Source organism: Artemia sp. Qi Xiang Cuo, chromosome 1 (assembly GCF_049724085.1).
Source record: "Artemia sp. Qi Xiang Cuo chromosome 1, ASM4972408v1, whole genome shotgun sequence".
Classification (NCBI taxonomy): Eukaryota; Metazoa; Arthropoda; class Branchiopoda; order Anostraca; family Artemiidae; genus Artemia; species Artemia sp. Qi Xiang Cuo.
The window spans coordinates 93190753-93197720 of record NC_142794.1 but is presented as its reverse complement, the minus strand read 5'-3'; positions in this window follow the sequence as shown (position 1 = coordinate 93197720).

Sequence of the window (6968 nt, the reverse complement as noted above, 5' to 3'; positions counted from 1 at the left end):
CTTGCGCAACAATTACAAAATGATCGAGCCTACTTTTCAAATAAAATCAATGAAACCTTATTTATACTCCAAATTTTTTACTTTTGTGTGAGGGGGAGGAGGTGCCCAATGCAAGGGGATGGCCTTCGAGCCCTTGCCTGCTTTGAAATCTTGAATTATCTTCAATTTTATTTCAATTATAGCTCATGAGTTTTATTATTCCACATTCACAAATAAATAATTAATAAATTAAACAACAGTTTTGTGGTGGAGAAAGCCTTGTAAGGGTTTGTGGTTGCGCAAAAGTTCACGTAAGTACTTACCTATAAACTCAACTATTCAATTAAACCTCAAGTACTTAATTAAATCGATTGTAAATAAACAAAACACAAATAAACTATAAGCTATATATAAAAAATAACTGAACTAAAAATTATAATAGATAAATAGCAATTTAAATTCTTTCACTTACTTTGTCTGTTTCAGGGCTATTTAAAGTTTCATCGTATAAAGTACCGCCTTCTCCCAATTAAATTATTGTTTATATTAGGACATTTCGCTGAGAAATCTTAGATTATAAATCTTACAAAAATAATAAGTCGTGAGATAATCAGTTGTGAGTCGTGAGAGAGAGACAAGAAGTTGTTTTCGTCGCTTTCTATACCAAGAAAATGTAATTGCAATCTCCGTGTTACGAGTCATTTCTACTCATATTTTCAGATCTAAAATTCAGAGTTTGAGCGAATCATATGTTTACATAAACGTCTTCTTTTCTTATGTTTACATAAACTTCTTCGTCTTATATTTACATAAACTTCTTGTGTTTTCATATTTATACTTGTTTTCTTTTCCATAATACACCCTTCCCATCGTATTGCTTAGAAATTTGGTTAACGGTTCAATTCAAACCCTGATTCACGTACAATATAGATATGACATTTCGGTACTTTCCCATTATGTGGGCCTTTCTAAAAAGTCAAGTTTGGTTAATGCTAATGAAATAAAATAAAATGGGATGAATATATAACAGTTTAGAAACAAATTTGGGCTATATATTTGCACACTAGGGGGGGATAAAGCATAGCATATATTAAATACGTCACCTAACCTAACCTATGTACCTTTCTCCCCCCGCCCTAAACCCCAAAAATCAACAGTTTAAATGTAGTTCCCAGAGTAAGAAACCCCTGAATACTTGTTTATACAACATCAGATAGCGTCAAATCTCTGCTTTTGCCGAGGATGCCTCGGGTTTTTCGTGACTGGTTTCCTCGTAGCGGCCCACATAATGGGAAAGTACCAACATTTCTTAGTCTCAGCAAGCATGTGACCCATTATGAAATGAATAGACCAGCTATATAAGAAATACAAACTCGGCAAAAATCAACCGTGCTAAACTCATAACAAGTAAAATTCAACCCGAAATAATTAGAGGCAGTCTAAGGAGAGGAGGGACAGAAATGGCATTTGTCCCGGCCGTAGAAATTTTAGGGGCGCAAAATTTCAAATAAACGATCTAACAGTTATCATTATTTTGTAATTTTAGATTTTTTTTTATTAAAATTAAGTAGGGGGCGCAGTTGGCAGAAAATATAAGCAAATTGAATCCGAACTTTTAATTTATCCCTTATGTTGATCACAATTTCTTGAAAATAAAAGTGAGCAGACCGAACTCAATGTATTTTATTTTTTGTGATATTTTAGACTCGAATTTTGATAATGAATGAAAATTTTCTTAATATATGAAAATTTTGTTAAAAGTTGGCCTGGCAATTTTTGGGAGGCAAGGGGGGGGGGCAAATCAGAATTTTGCCCCTGACAAAAGAGAGGCCAGAACCGCCACTGGGCATAATTCAAACTGACAAGAACTCAACGTTCAAAATCAATATCATCCATGAATTTTCAGATACCAAGTCATAAACCTCATCCTTTGAGGACAAATCGTCAAAGTATACTTTTCTATGGTCAACAATCTTTACAACAGATGAGGTAAGAAGGTGTCCAAATGAAAGAAAAGGGTAGATTTCCTACATTCTAAGGAAAATACCTTAGGGTGATGTAGGCAACGAGGACAGTGACTCGATATCATCCTACTCTTTATTCGGCTCAACATTATCATTATCGGTTTTGCGTCATTGCAGTTGTCATGACTATCAATGCCATTGCCATTGTCGTATAAGTTCTTTTCCCCCATTTTACGGGATAAATGTTAGCCATGTCGAGAATTATTTGGGTTAGGTTTTGCTGGGTTTAATTTTTACCAGGGACGTCGCTACTGTATTTCTATTGGGGGTACAGGGGGTGCTATTGAAGTAGGTGCTATTCAAGCGGTAGTGAAGAAACGTGATTATTAAACAAATACTCTACTTGGTGAATTTTAAAAATATTACGCAATCAATTAAAAACAATAAACATACATTAGACATTTAAGTGCTGGGGCTTGGTTTTTACTAAAATTGTCAACAATGAGCTGCTGCAGACGACAGTAGTATAGCGTAACCAAAGGTTCGGGTGTGTTACAGTAAATGTATAAACTCGGCTTTTTTCAGCCAGATTCACCGTTAATGCTGCGGTACATATCCCCCCTCCACTTACCCCATCCCCACGCCCATTCATTTGCTCGTAATTTTGAATGGTTTTCGACTCTGTAAAATTTATTTTGCTGCACTAAACCTTTAATATACGTGATTTATTAAAATATTATTTATGAATTCAGGATTTTATTAAATTGATTTGTTTATGGATTTGCCAATCTAGGCTATATTAATAAATAGCATTGATATCAACGGGCCACATAAAGCCAAAACAAATATCATTGGCAGCGCAATAACGCTGTCTATTTCCCTATTCCCTATTTCCCTGTCTATCTAATTGCCTATATTCACCACTTTAAAATAGCGACTATATTTAAAATTTGAAAGTATTCGAAAAATAAAGTTAGAATTAATTACTTATCCGTTGGGCATGATTTTACAAAGAATATCCAGAACATCTGAACAATTCTTGTCATTATTGTGGCAGAAACCTTAAATAAATTAAAAATTGCCAGGGATAGCAATTGGAAGGGTTAATTGACTCTTAGAGTTTGAAATTACCTTTCCCTTTGTTTAAGGAAACGAATTCTATAAGAATTACACAAAGATTTTCTTGTATAAATCAGTGTATGGGGGGGGATACATTCCCAGAGGGGGTTACACTGAATACCGTTTTTGTGTCTATAATTACCTTCACAAGCAAGGAAGTAAAAGCACTTTAAATATCAGGGAAAAAAATTGACCTGAGCAAATGTGGCGAAACAAGAAGCACAGGATATTTTTAATTTTGCTACAAGCTACCCTTATATTTTTACTTGTATGATATGGGATCAAAGGCAGTCAATTTGGAAAAATATTACAGTGGAGCAAATTGTGAAGCGTAATGGATCCCTATTTTTCTCGCTCTTATTATGTTAAAAACTAAAATTGATTAATTAAAAAAAATTGTCTTCCGAAAGTAAAGAACGAATTTGACACTTATAAATAGCATAAGTTTAAGATCTACTTAATAAATTTAAGTTCTTTTCAAATTATTGGGGGGGGGGGGCAACTGCCCCTTCTCAACGACGCCACTGATTTTACTGAGTCGAGTCCTGCTTGGATTGAATTAAGCATGGGTTGAACTGTGTTTACATAATCCATGTTTATGACTTGGCCCAGCTATGCACTCATCATACGATCTACATCAGACCAATGTCGATTTATTAATTGTTTGTTTCGTTGACTATTTTAACGCAAATATGCAATGCAAGAACTCAATTCTACAGTACGTCACTATGGCATATTTCATATATCACTAGTTTCCCCCCACTAGAATTATAAAACAGTCAAATAAAGGTGGGGTTGTTTTTTTTCAAGACTTGAGAGGGTATATTATCTGAAATTCGTTTTTCATTGAACTTTCTTTGTATCTTCAGGATACCAACCTTCAAAGTTATTTTCTTAAGTAAACAATTTTCTTTAAAAGTAAAAAAAAAATTTGTGCTTTGTATTTTTTTTTTTGCATTTTTGACTAAACTAGCATGTCAAAGCGTCCATCCTTGTGCCATAAATTTTGAAATTTACTTTTAGATAGAATGGCAACGCTGATAGCCCGCATCTGACCCGCTGATGCAATTCTAATCTAAAATTCAATGAGATTTAAAAGCGGGTTGGCATAACTGTATAATTTTGTTGTGCAAAATTCTTGGAAAGCTCCACCCTTTGGTTGATGGTATTTGTGATCTAAATGTAAGAGTAAAGTACTTTAGAAAGAATGGAGGCGAGTAAAAATACGGTTTGACCTCGGGGAAATTGCAACAGAATTATTTTTTGCACCAAAATGTTAAAAAATCAGTTTAACTGCAGAAAAAAATTCACCTCAATCCCCCTTGCACATGTGCCCCAAATTTGCCCTTCAAGGGGGAAAATGAGCGTGGAAATCGATTATTGTGTTTATAAATGTTTTGGAGTTTAAGTAGTCGTTTCCTATCAAACCAAACATGACAAATCGGAATACGACGTCAGAAATCTAGTTTTCTATACCCTAGTATCAATTTTTACCTTCATTGTATGGGGGGGGGGCGGGGTGGTTAAAGTACGCAGATCATTATTTCACGGATTCCTGCGGCTAAAGGATCATTTTATGTCAAATAAAATAGTGTAGCCTTTGGCCAAATAAGAGGTCAAAACGCAGTTTTTTACTATTTACCTGGTTTCCACCTCTGAGTGCAGGGGCTTCGTTTGGGGGGGGGGGGGAGTAGCTGCACCCCCAATAATACACAGAAGAAAATTATTATATATCCCATGCCCCTTGACTATCCAGATATGGCTCCCTCTCCCCCCCCCATTGAAAATGCAAGAGATTCGTCCCTGTCTGAGGGGCCTGTAATATCAGGGGTTGCTAAGCATAACTTTTTGAAAACTACTTTTTTAATCGAGATCAAAATTTCAGATCAATCAGTTACAAAAAGGAACGTTTGGAAGTCAAATGAATTAATCACAAAAACGTTTCGATTTTAAAACACAACCCAAGGCTAATTCTTCTTCCAACTCGTCCTTGTTATCGTCCTCGCCCTGTCTTGCTGCAGAGTTAGCCCATAACGCCCCTTTACGGTCCACGCAGGCAAAGCTGCAGGGTAAACCGTTTCGACGGCATCTCCATCTGAAAGACTTGCAACCGCTGGTGCACTAGCACCGCACCATCTTCAGCAGATTTTATGGTGCTGGTGAAGCATCTGTCAAAATTGAAAGATATATGTTTCGTGACGAAAAGGCGCCAACCCCACTCTTTGGGCTTTAGCGAATCGGACGTGCCACTTAATTATTTGCAAATAACAACTGTAAAACTGGTACTTTGCGGCAGCCAAAGTTGGCGGAAGCCACTCTACCTGTACAAAAACATTCGAAATCGGAACCACTTAGGAAATGCCCGCACCCAGACATCCTTCAGGGCCTTCTCATTACTTTTCCCTTTGTATTTGCGTAGCAAAGCTTTCTCTTCAGCTTCGGTGATCTCTTGGTGTTTGGATCCTGGTGTCATGAAGATCTTGCAAGCTGGTGGTTTCCCTACGTCGTAAAGTCTAGATGATGTATCGCTACCAGACGAGTAGACGTGGAAAACGAGTAGATTTTCTGCTGCTTTGGTTCCTAGCTTGTTCTTCATCCATTTATTTTATACACTCGTCAGTTATTTTCTTGTGCTTCTGTCTGCATAAAGATATCACGTGCATCAAGATTGGCATGGCAGAGCAGAAGGACTAATAGGTCGGTATCATTCCAAACCAAAGTGGTCGACAAAGTTTCAGCACAACTGAATGCAGTTTGTGCAAGCGAGACATCGGCATCATCCTGAGCATGTAGAACTTTCCATCCTGAGTTCGCCAGCCTCTCAGTAAGTAGGTCGACGCAGCCTTGTTTACTTTTGGGACTTCTTAAAAAATTCTCCTTTCTTTTGACGATCTTCATGTTAGGAAGGAATTCAATCGTTGGACACGACAAACCTTTGGTTCTCTTCAGCTGTGTGCAATTTTTCGTCGTTTGTGTATCAGTGTAAGAGTAAAAAACTACCACTACCTGGACAAAACGTCTTTTGACACAATCAACGTAAAATTCTACTACCTTAAAGTATATGGCATCCGGCAGTTCTCGGTTTTTTGTGCACTAGCCAGCCACCTTCAAAAACCCCCTGAGATGCTGGCAATGTCACTGGACCATCGAGCCCCTAAATTTTCATCAGTGCATTTGTTTGAGAGGCTTTGTCAGCTGTCCTTATCACCTCGAACGAACTAAAGAGTGATGGTGGAAAAGTACAGATCTCGAACGATAGTGCCTCGTTCAAGTCAGGAACTACTGGTGCTAGTCACTCCGACTAGACGTTGGAAGATTATAGCTACTTCTCATCCATAATTACAGCTTTATTTTTTTTTCTGAAAACATATTTGTCAATTTCTTTCGCTTCCATGTCCTTTAGATTGTTTTCTCCCACAGATTTGGCATCGTCTACGTTTACAGATGATGAAGCACGGACACCAGTAACCACGTTCAACAGCTTTGAATCCTGCCTGAAGGATTTTAGGAGCTCAATGTAGTGAACTATCTTTTCTATGTCCACCAGATCTCTAGCTCTCCTCGAAGATATCGCTTCTGCGTGATTTTCAATAGTCAACCCTGCAAGGCCAGTCAGGTTCTGCATGCGTTCGTTAACGAGAACCAAATTAGTAGTGGGGGCTCACTGCTTTTAAAGACATGCCCTCCCTTTTCCCATACGATTTTCAAAACATGCCCTCTGACGTCACGACATGCCCTCCCTTTTCCCATACGATTTTAGGGACATGCCCTCTGACGTCACGGTATCCCTGGCAAGATCCCGACAACATACCCTGGCGTGCTTCTGGCAACAAGCCCAGGCACGATTCCCCGGTATTTCAGTATTTTAAATCGGAGTGTGGTCGGGATAATAAACAAGTGGCAATA